The sequence below is a fragment of the Manis pentadactyla genome, chromosome 14, assembly GCF_030020395.1.
Source record: "Manis pentadactyla isolate mManPen7 chromosome 14, mManPen7.hap1, whole genome shotgun sequence".
Classification (NCBI taxonomy): Eukaryota; Metazoa; Chordata; class Mammalia; order Pholidota; family Manidae; genus Manis; species Manis pentadactyla.
Window position 1 is genome coordinate 5,524,828 of NC_080032.1, and position 20,047 is coordinate 5,544,874.

The 20,047-nt window shown below is 50.9% G+C and overlaps 1 protein-coding gene across 2 annotated transcripts in view; it reads right to left on the reverse strand.

Annotated features, from left to right (window-relative positions):
* Nucleotides 1-20,047, reverse strand: part of BCR (BCR activator of RhoGEF and GTPase) — a 107,740-nt gene that overhangs the window by 84,763 nt on the left and 2,930 nt on the right. Inside the window, exon 1 of one of the 2 annotated variants that reach the window (XM_057492310.1) lies at nt 20,021-20,042. The exons of the other annotated variant lie outside the window; for it this stretch is intronic. The gene's annotated coding sequence lies outside the window, so the exon portion shown is untranslated. Of the gene's footprint in view, nt 1-20,020; nt 20,043-20,047 lie in introns of those variants that run through there. 2 annotated transcript variants of the gene reach the window in all.

Consider the following 20,047-nt stretch of genomic DNA (forward strand, 5'->3'; position numbering starts at 1 on the left):
AGGGACAGAAAGCAGATGGGTGGTGTCCAGGACTAAGGGAGAGCCTGCCAGTGGGAACAGGGCTTCTTTCAGGGATGATGAAAATATTCTGGGACCAGACAGTGCAGTGGTCGCACTACTCACCTCTGTGAACACACTGAAGGCCGCTGCTATAGGGTCTGTAAGATACCCCACAGAGCCACTGGAGCAGGGCAGGAGGGGCATGTGGACCTGCCCAGGTGACAGGCGTCCTCAGGGATGAAACGGGATGAGCTGTCAACAGGCACAGCTTGGGTGAATCTCAGGTGCACCCTAAGCCAGAGAGGCTGGGCCCACTGCAGGAGCCCATGCACGGGAAAGGCAAAGCCACAAGGAGGAAAAGCGGCCACCAGGGGCTGCAGGTGGGAGATGCGTCAACGAGGGATACGGGTGACGGCCCCTTCTGGGGTGACGGCCCCGCTGTGTTTCTTGATTGTGGTGGTGGTTACACAGCCCAGTCATCACACTCAAAAGAGTGACTTTTACTGTCGGTCAATTACATTTCGATACACACACGTCATTGGACATATAGCCTCTTTTGAATCTTTGGTATTTAAAAAATAAATAGAACAGAATTTACAATATATATATATTTTTACCCTCAACCCAAAATCTTGTTTTCCTAACATGGACAAGAGTTCCATAATTGTAAATCAATTCAAAGAGGAAGGGAAATGGAAAAACAAATAACTGAAAAGAAAAATTTGTAACTATGTGTGGTGATAAATGTTAACTAAACCTACTGTGATAACCATCGCACACCATATGCATGTATAAAATTGTTACGTTACACACTTAAAATTAATACAATGTTATATGTCAATTACATCATTATAAAAAACTATAAAACAAACCAAGTAACTGAAGAGGGGAAGGGGCAAATAAATGTAAAGATCTGATGTTAAAAAAAGACCACTGAATTTGTACACCCCTTTCTATAGCAGCATTTCTCACAATAGCTAAACGGAGATACAAACCAAGTGTCCATCAACAGATGAACAGAAAGAAAACGTGGCTCATCCATTCAATGCAATTATTATTCAGCCTGAAAAAGGAGGGACATTCCGATTCATGCTGCAACATGGCTGAAACTTGAGGACATTATATTAAGTAAAATAAACCCATCCTAAAAGGACGAAAACTGTATGATCCTACTTACATGAGGTCCCTGGAGCAGTCAGATTCATAGAGGGAGAAAGAAGCAGAGAGGCTGCCGGAGGCTGGGAACGGTGAGTTACTGTTGAAGGGGACAGAGTTTCAGCTGTGCAAGACGCAGAGTTCTGCAGGACAGTGGGGATGGCTGTACAATGATGTGAACATTCTTAATGTCTGCTTGAAATGATAAATTTCTACACTTAAAATGTTTAACATTACATTATCTGTATTTTACAAATGATTAAACAAATTCCAATGACTCTTTCCAAGTCGTCAGTAGCCACGTGTGCTCTGGGGTAGGACACTGCAGCCCGAGCCCCAGCCTTCAACCAGCCACAGGCCCTCACCGTCATGATGCCCACACACACAGGGCAGGAGCAAGCGCTGCTTCTCCGCCTTTCCAGCCCGCGGGCTCTGGCCTGCACTTCTCACCACCATGGGGAAAGCTTGACAATGGCTTCTGGACAGCTGCCACACACCAGGCTTGCAAAGAGCCAACTGAAGCATAAAGTTTCACTCACACTGAAGCTCCAGGGTGTCACTTGCACACAGACACAGCATACCCCACTGTCTGGACTGGTGCTCCCCAACAGGAGACTGCGGGCCAAGAAGCCCAGACGAAGGTGAGCACAGGGAGTCACACCTGCTTTGGCCAGAGCAAGGCCATCAGTGGCCTGGCTGGGCAAGCAGTTCTGTCCAGAAAGCACCCAGGAACCCACAGTGGCCTGGGAGCACGGGGGCAGGGCACCGAGCAAGGCCTGTGGCTGCCTGGGTGGGCTCTCACTCCCACACTCACCATCCTCCATGTAGCTGCCACTGGGGGCTTTCTCTGGCACACCAGAGTGCACTACCTCGTCACCAGTCAGTCCCTCGTCTGAGGGGGCACACTCAGCTGTCCCAAGCCTCACAGACCCCTGCAGGAAGCCACGCCCTCCCACCCCTCCATCCTCTGTCAGGCCTGCTTCTGCCTGGAATGCTCCCTCCTCCCCCGCCACCCGACAACGGCCTAACACACTCCTCTCCATCTGGGTCCTTTCAAGACCCAACTAATGGGCGGCCCACTCCACGATGTCTTCCTTGAGCTAACCCAGCAGGCTAGTCCCTTCTTGGTGCTCACTGGCACTGACCTCTGTCACAGCACCCCTTTATCAGCTGCTACGTGTCTGTGGGTTCCTTGATGTCAAGGGCTGGCTGTGTCAAGGCCTAAGCGTAGGGGCTTGGACCCCAGCAGGTGCTATATAAATTTCAGATGAACAGAAATGGAAAGCTGGATGACGGATGGATAGTGGGTGAACGGATGGATGGGTGATGCATGTTATTATGGACTGAATATTTGTGTCCCCTTAAAATCTGTAATTTGGAACCTAATCCCCACTGCGATGGTATTAGGAGGTGGGGCCTCTGGGAGGTGTTCTGGTCATGTGAGTGTAGTCCTTAATGAATGGGATTAGTGCCCTTAGAAAAGAGACCCCAGAAAGCTTCCTTCCCACTCCTGACACGCGAGGCCACAGCAAGACGACAGCCATCTATGAACAGGAAGCGCACCCTTTCTGGGCACCGAACCCCCTGGTACCCTGATCTTGGATTTCCAGCCTCTAGAACTGTGAGAAATAAATCTGTTATTTATAAATCAGCCTGTTTGGGATACTCTGGCACAGGAGGCCAAATGGACTAAGGCAGATGGATGGATGGATAGAGTGGCTTAGGCATGGCTACTGCTTTCTCAGGAACATCTGTTACTAGGAAACAGAGGAGTAAGAGTTTACCCACACATATTTGGGGCTTGAGGAAGATTCAGGATTCTAAAATCCTGTTCTCTTAAAGTGGAGGGTTGGCTAATCTTAAAGTAGAGGGTTGGCTTTTTTATAGCTTTGATCAATAAAAGACTATCTTCTTAACATTTTATTATAGGAAATTTCAAACACATACAAAAATTGAGAGCACGGTATCATGAATGCCGTGTGCAGTCAGTCACCCAGAGACTGGTACCCCGTGGCCAGCGTTGTTTCGGGGGATGAACATCCAGCACTGGGCAGCAGCAGGATGCAGGGGAGAGAACAGGTGGGCAGCTCCCACCCCAACACCACCGCCAGTGACTTTCTGGAGGCCAGGAAGACTGACCCTACCTGCCTCACAGGCTCCGTAAGAAAAGCTCAGGAGGCTCCTGAACACAGATGTGAGACACCCACACACGGCTCTCTCATCTTACTTCATGATCACCAGGAATGAAGAGGCAGCTCACTGTAGGACGAGGGTTGGAAACTCCAGCCCGTGGACCTAATCCAGCCCATCGCTGCCTATTTTTGTGTGACCTGGGATCTGAGAATGGTTTGTATACTTTAAAATGATTACATTTTAAATGGTTATAGAAGCACCTACTTAAGCACTTTAATTTTGCCTCTCAGCCACAAAGCCTAAATTAGTCACCATCTGGCCCTTTAAGAAAGGGTCTGCCAACCCCAAGACTGCAGAGCAAAGAGCAGAGGCTCAAATAACCATCTGCGATTCAAGTCCAGGCTCTGCTGAGGAAGCTCTTTACCCTTCTAAGCTGCTGTCTGAGCACCAGTGTGGCGGGCACCACCTAGCTCCCTGCAGGGTGGAGCCGGGCTCAGGTCCCAGAAGACACCACGGGATCCCGTTACAAAGCACTAAGCCAAACCCAAGTACAATTCCAGTAAAGGGAGGGGTCCTCTCTCTCCCGCAAGATCATCAGAGAGGGAAAATCCACACACTCTGAGGGTCCCAGGGAGTCAGACTGCATAGCAAGCTGAGGCCGCCGCATGGGAAGTTCTAAAGGAAAGCACAAACTTCCGCGGAGGCATCTCTACAGGAGTGCAGATGGTCAGCAGTCTCCTCCTGTCCCCACACCTTTCAGGCTGACCAACCCATTCCCAGAGTAGGCTGGCTGGGGCCCAAGACAGTCCCTGCTCTGGCTGGCACTGCGGAGACTGCAAAGTGTAATGGGGACCAGACAGATTCCCCTGCAGAAACGAGCCTCAGACTCCAATCCTGGGTTGGGCCTTCATGAGGCAGCTGGCTGCTGGGGTCATCTGTGATGAAGGAAAACAATGGCCTCCAGGTACCAAACATTCCCCCAACATGGTACAGAGACACATTCAGGCAAGAGCCATGTACACAAGCCCAGCTCATGTTGGCACTGACCTCAGCACAGGTGTTCCTGACCAGGCAGGGGTGTGATCCAACTGGCAAGATGCCAGTTGGCACTACGTGGCTTCCCCCTGCCAACCACCTGCCTGGACACCATCGCCTCTGCCCTGGCAGATGCCCTCCACACTGCCCTCACCCCCCATCAACAGCTGGGCTTCCGGCTGCCCACACTCTGCATTTCAGCAAGCTGCCCAGGTGACACCTGCAAGCCTCTGAGCATCTGTGCCAGATCTGTGCTAGAAGGACTGGCCAGTGCACAGTAAGGGAAGACGAGAAGGCAACCAGCAGGGAAGCATCCTGGTTCCTATTTAAACTTGCATGCTGAGCCAAATCCGCTCCCAGGCACCACAGCTCCCTGGACACAAGTCACTGCAAATAGCCAGACCCAACTGGGGTCTTCCAGAAAAGCTACTTCAGGACACCTGCTAATAAGGTTTTCTAAGAAATTTGCTGGGAACTCAGAGCAACATGACTTAACTTAGAATCACAAAACCAAAGGGCATCTTAAGGACACTACTGTGCAGCTACCTCATTTACAGACGGGAATTCAGAGGCCCATGGAGTTAAGTAATCTACCAACATCAGAGTGGCAGCCAATGGCACAGCCAATGGCACAGCCAACATGGCAACACAGAGCAGGAGCAAGTGTGAGCTCCAGCTGTATGAGCCATCTGAAACTTCTGAACCGCTGGCTGTCAGCTGCAGCAAGCACTAAAACAAGGAGTACTAAACCCACTGCAGTGTGAGACAACTCACTAGTGTTGGGGAGATGTTTCTTCTTAAGCCCACTTCACCACACTGCCCTCCCTCCAAATATGGCCCTGCTACACCTGCCCCCACTCAACACACAACCTACACAACCACAAAACCTACCTGCTCCAAGTCCTCAGGCACACTGAGGTGTTTGACCTGACAAACCCAGCAGTGTCCTGCTGTCCTGACGCAACTTCTGCCAGCTGAGAACAGCCACACACTGTCAAGCAAGCTTCTCCCCCTTCCATAAAATTCCTTTTCTACCATGGTGCTCAGCTCCCTTGGAGCTTCCATTAAAGCCAAGCAGGAACTCCATGGGCCAGAATTGCCTGGACAATGTTATTTATCCAATCTAACCCATGGCTAGGAAGCATGGAAGAGAAGCTAAAATGCTTTTCAGATTTAGTTACAAGCAGTCCAGAGAGGCAATAAATCATCAAGTTTCATGATTAACAAGGGACAGTGAGTTCTTTCCCTACCAGGGACCACAGAGCTGATAAAGAACTAAATGTCGCATAGCCCGTGGCCTTGGGAGGCTTCCCAAATTGGAGACTGGATTGGTGTGGCCCCACTTAAGACCTCTCCTGATCCAGGACCACTGGGCCTACCCATTTCTAGGGAGCACAAAGGAATTGGGAGTCACGGTGGGACCCACTTTGGGCAGTTGCCTCCTAAAGCAAACCTCAGCCTCAGATCCTGCTTCACAATTTTGGATTTTCTGAATCACAATTTTGGATTTTCGGGAGACAAGGCCCCACCTAACCTTCCCTCCCCTACCCCATTTCAGGGGAAGACTTCCTTATCACCTCATGGACCTGCTCCAGTGAAGTCCTGCAAAAAGAACAAGGGTAAGAAAGAAGTCAAAAGAGAACAGAGGATTAACTGTAACACCAAGGATGAACTGGAACAGCATTTCTGGAAGGTATACGGCAGCAGACATCAAGGGTCCTAACATCATCCACACCTCTGACTTGGCAAATCCACTGACAGACGGAAGGAGGCAGACATGTGAACACAAACCTATATAAAAAGATGTTCACTGAATGTAATGAATGCCACTGAACTGTACACTTAAAACAAAATGAGATTACCTACAAACAGTGGGATATTATTCAGTCTTAAAAAGGAAGGATATTCTGGCACATGCTATGACATTGATGAATCTTGAGGACATTATGCTCAGTGAAACAAGATAGCAATACTACATGATTCCACTCATACGAGGTCCCTAGACTAGTAAAATTCACGGAAACAGAAAGCAGAATGGTGGTTGCCAGGGGCTGGAGGAGGAATGGATGGGGAATTACAGATGCTTATGGGGACAGAGTTTCAGTTTTACAATATGAAATAGTTCTGGAGATGGTGGTGATGGCTGCACAACAATGTGAATGTGCGTAATACTGTTGACCTGTACACTAAAAAAACTTCAAAATGATAAATTTTGTTTTATACATATTAAAAAAATTTTTTTTAATTAATAATACAGCAGTATACCAAAAACCACTGAATTGTTTACATGGGTGAATTGTATGGTATGTATATATACATAGGTATATATATCCAACAAAATTCATTAAAATTAGATTAAACTATAACTCTATTACAAAGTAATAATGTGGCCTTTAAAAATAATGTTCACAAAATATTTAGTAAAACAAGAAAATGCTCATATTAATTGACAAAAGGAGGACACCCAAGTGTGCAGTGAGATCCTGGCTACATAAAACACAGACATGATTTTTTTACAAAGTCAGGAAGACCAGAAAGAAAATCTCTCTTAACACTGATCAGAAACCTGTTTGCCAGAAGCTTCTAGCTATTAATAACAGACCAGCCATCCAGATCTGACCCAAAAGAAATCTACTCCCTCTTCTACATGCCAACCATTCAAAACACCCAGCTACTACCTACAGATCCCGGAGATGGACAGTTTCAACCCTGGCTACAGAGGAAATCACCTAAGGAGCTTTTCTAGAACCTAAGCTGGCTCAGGGGAGGAAATCAAACAGCCATATATGAAGTTCTTCTGAAGAGGGCGGCCTTTGGGAGCTGGGAGAGGCCAGCAGCCAGCAGGAGACTGAGGCACTCAGTCTTGCAACCACCAGAACTGGATTCTGCCAACAACCTGAGCGAGGAGGCACAGGACCCAGGATGGGAACACAGCTCTGGTCCACACTTTGGACTACAGCCTTGGCAGAGCCTGAGCAGAGGACTCGGCTGGGCCAAGGCCAGGCTGCTGAGTCATGGAACACTGTGAGATTCAAAAACAAACCCAGGAACAACCTTACAAATGAGATTCTGCAGGACTGACCAGCCATGCGGATGTTGTGTGTGATTTTCTTTTTTTAACTACAGCAGAGACAGTTTACATGAGCAGTGAGGGTAAAGCCTACTGCCTTCAACCTCTGCCAGGCTCAACACCCCTGTTTCCCGTAACCACTCGACTGACACTCTGAGCTTTGTGGCTGCAAGCAGAGTAAAACTGTGGCCTCCCGGGGCCTGGACACTTCCACTGACAGCACACAAGACTTGCACTCCCAAATGTCAGGCACTGTCCAGCTGATCCATAGGAGGTTCCAGTCCAGTGAAATCCCCTAGACCTTTCCCAAGTGAACCACAACCTTGCCCAGCCTTTAAAAAGCCCCCTTGAAGCATCAAAACAAAACAGCTCTGAAAGGGAACAGCCCAGGACAGTGCATGGGTCCTGACCCACTGCTCCTGCCTGGTGTGCACCCTGAAGCCCATGATGGGGCCAGCGTCGGTATCTGAGCACACATTACAAAGCCCGCAGGTTGGAGGGTGTTCCCCACGAGAAAGTCCCACCTTAGCCTTTGATGTTCAAGGTCTTATTTAGTCATGTCCTGTCGTGCCTGTCTTAGAATTCAGTAAACATAAAGTGATCCTCCTCCCTTAGGTACGGCTCCGATTAATCTACATACTTGAGGGAGCCCCGTGCTCTGAGGCCAGGGAGAATGCAGAGAAAGAAACGTCCATGTTCTGTTCTCCAAGCTTACACCCTGAGCTCATGAGTGACAAGGCAGGGCACCCCAACAGTTGATTGTGGTACTTTTGCACCACAATTAGGAAATGTGGAAAAAGGAAGCTGGCCCCTTGCTGGCTTTCTGGGGGGCCAGCCACCCAGCCCAAAACAGTGGACCCTTCTTGAGCAGTCAGAACAAAGTGCCTCTTCCAGACAGTCAGCGGGCCAGGCCCCAGCCACTAACCTGCCCAGACTTCCTTGCCAGAGTTTCTGGAACCGACCGCAGACTCAGCAGGGATAAATAAGCAGCCACAGGGCTCACAGGGCTGGGGGTGACCCAGGGGGCCAGGACCAAGTCTCCAAGGCTTCCTCACACACCCCTTTCTGGAGCGCTAGACACCTCTTCCTGAAGCAGAAGGCAGCCTTTTCCAGAGCCACACCGAGCTCTTCCTGGAGCCGCACACCTCCGTCTAGGGCCTCCCCCGACATCCCTTGCTGGAGCCTTGCCCACCCTTCCACAGAGAGGCGTCTGCTGCTATGACTCACCCCATCTGGCCATTGAAGGAATATCACAGAAGAAGAGACAGACTTATATTAACAATCACAACCTGGAGTGTTTAGGGCCAGATCCTAACACTGGCTCACCAGCTGCTTCAGGGGGTGCTGTTCCATAAGGGACTCCCTGCCAGTGCCCAGGGCGCCTGCAGACACGGCAGTCTCAGATCCCAGGCCACCACCATGACTCCGCGGGGCCCCGAAGCCAGGCCCATCAGCACAGGGGTCGTCCCCACATTCCTCTCAAACCGCACTCTGCCGCCAGCCCCACAGCCACCCTTGCCTTCCCCTCTGTGTCACCACATGGCAGGCCACCCTGTCCCCTCTCTCAGACCTGCTCTGCAGCCCCCACCCACCCCAGACCTCCGGAACCTGCCTCTGGCCTCACTGCCAGCCACATGTCTGCCTCCTGGTCGGTGTACTCCTCACTCAGCCCCCCGCCCCGAGGGTGAGCCCCATCAGTGTGCCCTGTGCGCCAAGCCCTTGTAACCGGAGGCCTGCGGTGCTGCCAACCTCCCCACAGACCCATGCACACCTCTATCACCTCCCTGGGCCCCCACCTGGACGCTAGGCACTGAGCAGGCCCATGGGCTCACACTCCAGGGGCTTTCAGACTGGATGCCAAGCCCCTCGTCAAGCAAACACCCTTCTCTCCCCCCCACCGCAGGAATCTGGACACAGCCCGTGTCCAGACCTTCACCCGTGCACCGCTGGCCTCTGCCCTCCTGTCATGACTTCCTAGAGGTTACCTCCCGTTGGCTTTTCTGCAGCATAAACTCCCCTGCTTCCCCACGGCCCCCACCCGCCCGCCACCTCTGGCTCCTTGGACTCTTGTCTCTCCTGCTCCCTCCCATGCGGCCCCCGAATATCCAGGGCCCCAGGCCTGCTCCAGCCCTCCCCACCCCACCACCACCCAACCTCTGTCCCTGCTCCAGCCTCCCTCATCCTTCTTTGCTGGATCCTCCCTCCAGGAGGCCCCAGCTTGTGGCCAGCCCCGAGGCCCTGCAGCACAGCCATCCCACCCCAGGGTCCACCGGCCTTGCCTCTTCTCTCTTCAGTTACCCTCTCCCCGTGGACTCGCCCTTGTCTTCCCCATCCTCCCGCAGCCCCACCAACCCGAGAGCGCAATTCCAGGGACCATAACTCCCACCAGACAGTCTCACACGCAGCCAAATACACTTCCTGAAGCGAAGCTCCAAAGGCATGCTCTCCCCCCACTCAACAACCTTCAATGGCTACCCATTGGCCCCCAAGAAAGCACAAGATGCTCAGCTTGGCTGCTGGGTCACGCACAGTGGAGCCCCAACCCTCACCCGCCTGCCCGCCTCTGCTGCCCATGTTTTACACCAGTGCTCCAACCGAACAGGTTCTGCTATTTCCTGAGCACACTACATACTTTCCAGCCTCTGGGCTCTGGCCTACTCTAGACTCTGCCTAGAATATCCCCCCAGACGGTTTCCCCAAGGCCACGGGACAGATGTGAGGCTGCCTTTCCCATGAGCTCCATGGTACCACCCTCCCCACGGACCTCAAGACCTGCACCAATTATAGTACTTAGATGTCTTTTCGTCCCTGTTCCCACCCCGGCTCCTCACGCCCCAGTTAAGGGCTGAAGCATCTTCCCACTTCCAGGGACATCAGGAGGGACACACCCTCGTGAAGAACAGATCAGTGTATTCCCAGCAATTCTGCCTCTTAGGAAAACAGTACGGAACTCTACACTTACAAGTGGTTAAGATGGTAAATTTTATGTTATGTGTAATAATTCTCACAATTTAAAAAAAACCTTAAAATGAGGGAGAGAGGCGGGGCCAGTGAGGTGGGCTCAACCAGATCCTAGTGCTGCTGAAAAGTGGCTGCCAAGCAGGGGCTCACTGTCCTGTCTTTCTAACCTTCTCGGGGGTTTGAAAATGGCAACTCTTTTAAATTAAGAACACACCTGGAAAGTCCATTTCAGTAACAACCCCATGCCTCCAAATACAAATGTGAACACGTTCACCCATGTTCCTAAGTGGATGGCTTTCAGAAGTCTTTATATCATTTACAAATGAGTTACATTTTCTGGTCTAAGATTTGGGCAAAAACAAATACTACTGGCTCACCTTCCCCAAGAATGGACACATTGTGCAGGGCACCCAGCTAAGATAATTCACAAGCCAGACTGGGAATTTCAGCCAATCAGACGACAGCTCTGGGCACAGCACAGCAACCCCCATGCCTTGGAGAGGACAGGCGAAGAGTTGGGTGCTGACATCACTGGCCCAGCCTGTGCATCCCTGGCTCATGCACGCCACAGCCACTCTGCGACACTGGGGAGGACCACAGGACAAAGATCGGCCTCTCAATCCAACTACAGAGGAAGTGCAAACAAACCCTGAGGATGGCCTTGTGTCCTCCACCTAAAACCTCGGACAGCTCAGCTATGGGGGCCCTGCTGCTCCTTCCCAGGGACACCCAGGAGGGAAGGCACTGCGATGGCAGCCTGCTGGCCACAGCACCATCTGCCCTTCTCCCTGGAGCAGAGGCCCCGGCCAGCTCGGCCTCTGTGGGGCTTGCTGTGCAGCGCCTACCCAGGCCAAGAAGGAGAAGGCTTGAGGGAGAAACTTTGAAAGCACCACGGTCAGTGAAACAAGCCAGACACAAAAAGACAAGGACCGCGTGAGTCCCCTCCTACTGAGACAGGGACCATGGATGTAGTCAGAATAGGGTGAGGGCCTCTGGAGGGGGCAGAACGGGATATCTGCAGTCAGAGCAATGTAACGACATGCAAGGAAACCCCCCCTGCTAAAACTCTATGTTAAACATTGAGCTCTAGAATCATTCTTCAGTAAAATCCGTTAATGTTCCCCAGATAAAGAAGAGTAGCACATGTTTTATTATGATAACCATTTATAATCATGTGTAAGATTCACTTTAGCATACTAAAAGGCCCAGGCCTATGTGCTGTCTTTCTTCTTCACATCTGATGAAGTGATTTTGCAAACTGGGCAACTAATTTAGCAGGTAAGCCCAGGCATAAACAACACAGTAAAAGGCAGGAAGGATTCCACCTTAAAGATAAGATTGCATTTTAATACCCAAGAAGTTAAGACGTTAGAAATTCTTAACTTACTCTTTAGCAAACAATACCTCGGCCCACCTTGGGGGGCTAAGCAGGTGGCCTTGTTTCCTGTGCCCCCAGACCAAGATGCTGGTATCTCAGGGAGAAATCATCAGAGGAACTTGCTTGTGTTAAGTTCATTCTAAATATTCAGAGACCACTTAACAAGTCCCCACCCCTAAGTTTTTTCATGTTCTCGAAAAATCCTCAACTGCCTATAAAACCCCCTAGACAACGCACCACTACGGGCTCTCTTGTCCCCTCCTGGCGTGAGCTGGGAGCTCTGTCTCTTCACTGTATCTCTAAATAAAAGCCTGTACCTTGCTCTCCTACCTTGACTGTTCGTGAAGCTCATTCTTTGGCTCCGCAAACAAGAACCCCAGCATCACTACGAGGCCCCTACAGGCATCAGCGTCACAGGGAGAGGAATCGGAGTGGTGGTGGCTGCCGGGGCTGGGGGAGAAGAGGATGGGGAGTCAGTGCTGAATGGGGACAAAGTGCGAGTTTGGGAAGAAGAAAAAAGTCCTGGAGACGGACTAAGCTGGTGGCAGCACAGCCACATGAATGTACTTAAGGCTGTGGAGCTGCGTGCTTACAAGTGCTTAAACTGGTGCATTTTGTGTACTGTGTATTTCTCCACAATAAAATGGGGGGCAGGCAGTAAGGAAGACCACAGCCCTCTAGGTCCTGACATGGAAAGACCTGTGAGGGGGAGCCACCAGGCTGGAGGCTGAAATAAGCTCTATCACCCTGACCCCTCGTCACGGGTGAGCACATACACTCTCCACTGCCATCTGGCTCCAGCCCCCATCACCCCGAGGCTCCTTCCCGGCCAAGAGGCTCTGCCAGTCCCTCCAGAACCTCTACACACGGCCCTCTCAGGCCCCAAGGCCTGAGGACAGGTCTGACCAGGACCCCGTGAGCCAGGAGAGAGCCCCCAGCCACCTGTGGGCCCCAGTGACCCTCTGGAATGCTATTTGGCCTTAAAAAGGAAGAAAGTACTGATGTCACAACACAGATGAACCTTGACAACCTTATTATAAATGAAAGAAGCCAGACACAAAAGGCCACTGGTCCTATGATTCTGTTCACGTGAAATGTCCAGAAAAGGCAAATCTACAGAGACAGAAAGTAGAGTAGGGGGTGCCAGGGCTGTGGGAGAGAAGGGTCAGGGCTGAAGGGAGGGAGTTTCTTTTTGAGGTGATGAAATGTTCTAAAATTAGACAGTGGGGATGGTTGCATAAGTGTGAATATACTAAAAATTCTAAACTGTATGTTTTAAAAAAGTGAATTCTACGGTTTGAATTATATCTCAGTAAAGCTGTTTAAAAACCCTACCACCACTCAGAACACTGCTCCTCATTTACAAGGTGTAAGTCCAGGAAACCAGAGAACCACCTGATCACCAACACCCAGGCACCGGGGAAAGATGGGACTGCCTTTGCCTCCAAGCTCAAGGCTTTCTAGAGCTCTCAAAACATGGGTGGGGAGAAAAAGAGACAGCACCCGCCCTACTCCCACTCCCCACCCCCTGCCCCCAGGTGTGCAGCACTTCCAGCCCTCCCAACCCCTCAGGAAGTGGGGTGTGGCTGGGGGGCGGTGGAGGCGGTGGGCATGGTGGGCTGGGAGCCCAAAGGCCCCGATGCTCTCACAGCCACCTGACTACCCCAGGACATCACAGCTCTTCCCTCTACGCCTTCCACCCCAGGGGAGGCCCACACCCAACAGCCACTCCAGCACCTCAGCAGCACCCTGCCTGGCTGTACCCAGCTTTCCCGTGTCCTCCCCACACAGTATACATGGCACCATCTGGCCTGCAAAGCCCTTAGCAGTTTGTAGATAGCCTGGTCCCACCTTCCACCTTCGATTCCTATTAAAAGAAGAAAGTCTAGTTTTCATTTCTTCCCTGAAGGCCTCCCAATCACAAAAAATGAAAACAAAGTGGTTCTAAGCCTTCCTTCTCCAAACTTGGGCCAGAGGTTTCGGGGTAACTCTGAGAAGAATCAAGAGGTCTCTCCCTCCAGCTCTCATCTTCCAAGACCCCAAAAAGCCACAGGGCCATGCAGTCCTAAACACTGCAAGAGTTCTCGTTTTACCCAATGATGGGGCTGGTGCACCCTAGCAAGGAGGGCTCCTCGGGCAACATCGGTGAGTGGCCCCAGGTGCCCTGGGCTGGTGGAACTTCACACCATGTGAATAGCTAGCGTTCACTTGCGGCCACAATACAGAAAAATACGTACTGTACCTTTAAGGTGCAGGAACTCCACTCAGCCCAGAAGGGCACACTGAGAGGGAACAGAGTGGGAACAAGGCACCACAGACCTCTGGGTCCCCCTGGAACTCCTACTGGGCCCTCTGGCGGAGCCACGTGGGTGAAATGGCCTGCACCTACTGAATTATGCATTTCTCCTTTCAAATCTCTTGCTAAGTGGTGTTCAATCAACTGACATTAGTTGCCTGAGGGGGCATCTCCATGAGGCCAGACTGGCGGGGTGGGGAAGCACCAGACCCCCAGGGACCACCCACTTGGTGTACTCCCACTCCCCCAAAACCTCCCAGGGTCATCCTCCCTGGCCCAGAGATTTAAGTTCTTATGCAAGGCCGTGCACTGAATCTACCTTCAAAGTCTGCATTCTTGCCACAGACTAGGTCTACACATATTGCCTCTAGGTCATTTCTAGAATATTCACCTTGTTACATGCAAGGTTGTATGCATATATATTATATGCAGAAAATCACTTCCTGCTTTATTGGCATACCAACTCACCCCAGCAGGGTATTTTCAAAGGAATCATGTCAGATCTTTAAAATGAAGTGAGTCTTTAAAAGTTCTTTTTAAGCCAACAGCGGCTGCAGAGCAGAGGATCCCCTCCGGCTGACACAGGCTGCAGCTGGTACAACAGGCCTCTCCCTCTTTTTCTAATGTCCCCTCGCTGTCTCCTGGCCAACAGATACGGTCCTTCCTAATGCTTCCTGGGCCATACACTGATCTGCTGCACACATGGCCGGCCATCTCTGTCATATCTTCTCAGCCTGGCCTTGTCCCTCTGCACCTCCCAGAACCTGCTCACAGCAGAGCACGGTCAGTATGCACCGACCCCCCTCCTGCCCTTGGATGGGAAAAGCAGATGGATGGGCAGCTTCCCTCCAACACACCTGTCCTGTTGAGCCTTCTCCACACAACTTGCTGGAGGAATCTTAGCTAAGTGCCCCAGGAGGATGTATGGAGTTATGAACATTTCTGGGAGATTTGCAAACTAAGGGAGAGAAACAGCATCTCTGGATGGCTGATACCTTCGTGGGCCCACCTGAAGGCCAGGGCCCAACGATTCCTACCTTGGCACTTAGTTCTACATGGCCATCTCCCAGATTGAAAACGACCTGCTGGGAGCCCTGTGGGGTGCTAGTGAGCACGGTTCCCGCCTGAAACATGTTTGCCCAATGACTGATCAAGGCAAGGTCCTCTCCACCTCCAGGGGTCACTCTGTGCCCACTGTCCCATCACTGGCATCATACTGCCATCAGAGGAGAAGGCCAGAGCCTGACTTTGGGCAGGCGTCTGTCTCACACCCCCTCAGACCCAATTAGCCAATGGCATATAATTACGATAATAATCTTGCTCCAGCCACTTCACAGAATGTTTCCCGGGTCCATGAAACAACTTCTGCCCAAGTCCTATTTCCTACACAAGCAGGCACCATGATCTTCCCACTCAGACCTCAGCAGGCGTGTCTATTGACTTGCCAGTTACATCTCCCTTGGGCACCAGCCACCACCCCTGTCCACAGTCATTTTGCAAGGTCCTGCAGCAAGTGCCAGAATCCCAGACAGCTAATTAGCAGGCCCCAGTCTCAGGATTCAGGATGCTCTTTAAGGTTGAGCAGGTGAAAAGAAATAAAAAATAATCTCCAAAGTCACGTTTTCTTGCTGGAGCGCCTGTATCATTAGGTCCCTGAAAATCCAGTCAGGCTTATTAGATGGGGTTAAGCAGCCTTGGGCCAGAACAGGGAAGGGTCTGAGCAATGAGAAACCTCAGAGACGGGGTCTCATTTCACCTTGGGCCGCAGACACCCACAGCACCCAGACACAGACAGATCCCCATGGGCTCAGATCACCACCATTGCATCAAACGCTGCTATGGGCCTAGAGAGAAGCATGTCCTATAGGACACCAAGGTAGGTCCTTGTCATAAGAAGGAAGTGAGACAGACACAGGATCAACAGGAAATAGCTGCAAATATACAGTTAAAGAAAGATACAAAGGGAAGACGCTAAGACATCACAAAGGTTTTGTTTTTGTGTTTTGGTTTTTAAAGACGAGGCCCCTGGAGATAAGCCTTCCCATAAATCCATTAATAAAGGCAAGAATTTCCATGGAGACAGTGCCTGGCACATGGTCAACGTTGTGCAAATACTTCTGAGTGACTGAATGGGGAGAGGTGGTTGCCTTGGTAAAGGGAAAGGTAGACATAAACCAGGATGACAAAGAAAAGATATGGAAAAGGTTGTGTTAATAGCTTAAAATTTTAAAGAAAATAAAAATAAAGGAAAGGATCTCAGCAACGACAGGGTCCAAGCCCTAACTGTTCAGATGAGGAGAGGTGGGCAACACATGAAGCATTAGGACACAGCTCTCCTGCACTGCCATGGCCCCAGCAGGCTGCTTCCTACCACACAATGCTTTACTAAAATTTCTCTTAAAACACAGCTGGTGAGGCCAGCATAGCACCATCTCTCTCTGCCCTGGCAGCCTCCCCTGCCCCCAACTAGGGACACACTGAGTACTGTGGACTTACCTGTGCCCTCTCCCCATTCCTATGTTGAAGTTGCAATCCCCACTACCTCAGAATGTGGCTATATTTGGAGATGGGGCCTTTAAAGAGGTGATAAAGTTAAAATAGGATCATTAGGGTGGGGCCCTAATCCATATGACTTATGTCCTTAAAAGAACAAGAAATTTCGAACACACAGAGGCAGAAGGGGGCCACCTACAAGCCAAGGAGGAAGGCCTCAGAGGAAACACCTTGATCGTGGACTTTGAGCCTCCAGAACTGAAAAGAACATTAATTTCTGTCATTTAAAACCCCTCAGTCTGGAGTATTTTGTTGTGGCAGCCCTAGTAAACAAACACACTGGGCCACCTCAACGAGGGGGGTGGGAAAGCCCAGGAAATGACATCACCACTAACAGGTGCTCTCCTAAAGAGAAACTGGCCCTCAACACCTGTTAAAGATCAGAGATGAGGAGTTAAGGATGAGAATGTTGCTACCAGGAACTTCAAAACCTGACCTGAAATAAACCGACACCAAAGCACAGAGGTTAGGTGATTCCACTTTTTCTTTTTAACTTTTTACTAAGGTATTATTAATAAACACTCTTATGAAGGTTTCACATGAAAAACCAATGTGGTTATTACATTTACCCACACCATCAAGTCCCCACCCATACCCCCCAATGCAGTCACTGTTCATCGATGTAACAAGATGCCACAGATTATGTGATTCCACTTATATTAAGTCCCTCGGACAAGCAAATTCACGGGACAGAAGGCAGCGTGGTGTTGCCAGGGGCTGGACATGTCACCAGGGGGAGTTACTGCTGAATGGGGACAGAGTTCCTTGTTTTTTGGGATTAAGTTCTGGAGATGGACAGTGGTGATGGCTGCACAACAATGTGAACGTGCTTAATGCCAATGAACTGTACACTTAAAAGTGGTTAAAATGGTACATTTCTTAAAGATCCGTCATGCTACATCAATAACATATTTTAATTAAAATCATCACATTTTTTTCAAAGAAAGGGAAAAAACCCTACAAGAGCCACAGGAATTGTATTCCAGTCAGAATCAAGAACATGGGGTTCACAGTTAATTAAATCCACCACCACCCTCGAGCCTTGACCTAAAATGCAGCCTCAGTCAAAACTCAGGCCTACTGCTTCGCAACCTGAGAATGGAGATGCCCATGCATTCACTGTGAGTGTGGACCCCCCTCCAACCAGTGGCGAGCCGCAGCCTGGGCCTCGCACACAGCTGTGTCCTTTCCCAGGCAGGCCTGAGCACGTGGCTCAGCTGGACCCTTTGTCCCCGTCGAGAGTGGCCGTCACATATGCAGGCCTCTGGGCCACAGAACTCCCGGCCAAGGAGGGGCAGCTACTGAGGCCAGAACAACACGTGAGGCAAAGCGGGGAACATGACATGCAAACCAGCAGTGTCTCCAGTTCCTTTGGTGAAAGGTTCAGGAATGCTTCATTCTGTTCCCCAAACAAGAAAGTCATCCTTCCCGAGCCAGAGAACACTCCTAACACTTGATCCAGACTGTGTTTCCACCCTGTTGATGACTTACATGGCCCCAGGCTGTGCCTGGTTCGGTCTACTCTGCCTCCTTCACAGAGGAGCCTGTACTCACCACAGGTGGAGCTGACGAGGGGCCTGGGTGACCTTTTACTGCCCCACAGCTCCTCACTCAAATTGACCACCAGTCCATTCAATCTCCCAAGGCGAAAACAAAGCAGTGATCCTTCTGGCAACAGCACGCTGTCAGAATCCAAAGGGCAAATTAAGCTGCTTGACATACCTGTGAACACACAGGGCAGCGAGGCACATGAGGGTCCAGGAAGAAATCTAAGATCTGGGGTCACATCTCATGACCGACACTTGGAGAAGAGCTGAGGGACCCACAGGGCTGGGTGTTCATATCAAGAATTCCTCAGACCTCAAAGAGGAAAGGTCCCTGGGTAGTCTGGCCTCTCACGTGACAGGGCTCAGAACAGAAAGCTAAAGGCAGGGGTGGAGTTCGCAAGAGACAGGTGCAACTGATAAGATGCTGCCCACGACCAGCACACCCTCCCGATCCATGCACAACCCCAAGCCGTGAAAACGGGGAAGGGCGCTTCCCTTCTGGTTTGTGTGAAGTGCCTGCCTCCAGCCAGGCTCCGTGGGAGATGCGGGCACGAACCAGGGATCCCTGCCTTCAAAAGCCACATACTCTGTGCTGCCTCACGGATGAACCAGGGCACCTGATGCCTGGGGAAATAAGCCAGACACAGAGGGACACATACTGTAGGATCCCCCTTATCCGAGGTACCTAAGAGCACACGGATCAAAGAAATAGAAAGAATGGTGGATGCCAGGAGCTGAAGGAGAGGAAATTTCCTTCAAAATGGGTGAAGATGGTAATTTCCTTTTTTTAAATTTCCCATTTTACCACATTAAAAAAAGAAGCAATAGTCCAGAGTCACACAGGGGGAATATGGGTGCCTTCGAGCCTCTGCTGTCACTGCTCCTCAGGGTAGGCGGCTGCCCCCACCCTCTGCCACTAGACTTGTGCTGACAGCCAAGGCCCCTCTTCAGTGCTGCTGCTTCTGGAAGCTTCCCTGATCTCACTCCCTCTGAACACAAAAATAATGTGTGTTCCTGTCTCCCATTAACTTGCAGGCTCCCAGATGGCAAGGACCATACTCTCTCCTTCTATGTAGCCCGCACGATACAAAGGAAGAGCCTACACACAGCAGGGCTCAGAGACGATAGGCCCTTGGGTGTGCGGAGCTCAGAGGACCCCTGGAGCGACCGGTCATGCTTTTCAGGTGCAGCATGGGACTCTGGGAAGAACACCCAGAGGCCACCACATTCCGGAAGGACCGGCTCTGCCGCAGGGTCCTGGAATCCCAGCTCTCCCACTTCCTGGCTGACTCTTTACCTGCTGATGGGCAGCCTGCCATGGGGTGACAAAAGAACCCACAAAGGGCCCTGCATGGAACACACTGCCATGGGGTGATGAAAGAACCCACAAAGGGCCCTACATGGAATACACTGTCACCATGCCTGGCACAGAGCAGTGGGTGGTCACTTAGCTCCTTCCCTCAAATACCAGGGGCCCTCAATTCAGACATATGAATGCCCACTCATCCAAAGGGATTCTGCAACTGTTAGATCCAGACCCCCATACCTGCTGTAGAGAATGAGGGTGACTTCCACTTCCCACACTGATTTTCCCCACTGTCCCTTTCCAGAGCCAGCAGGGCCAATTACAGAACATTAGTAAACAGTCCTGACAGAGACAGATGGCTGAGCCAGGGAGGATCCCTCCTTCCCCTCCAGCCACAAACCTTGCAGGAAAGTGCTGGGCAGAGTTTAAAGGCTCCCAGAGCTAAAACAACCAGCCAGGCATTTTAACGTAAGAGGAGAGAGAGTGTGGGACCGACCTTGAGGACATTGAGAGAACGATCCATCAAGTCCTAAGAGTGGGGTCCAAGTTGTAAAACTAACTCCTCAGCCATTTCCTGCAAACCTACCCTGTGTTACACGTGGAGCCGGGTCTC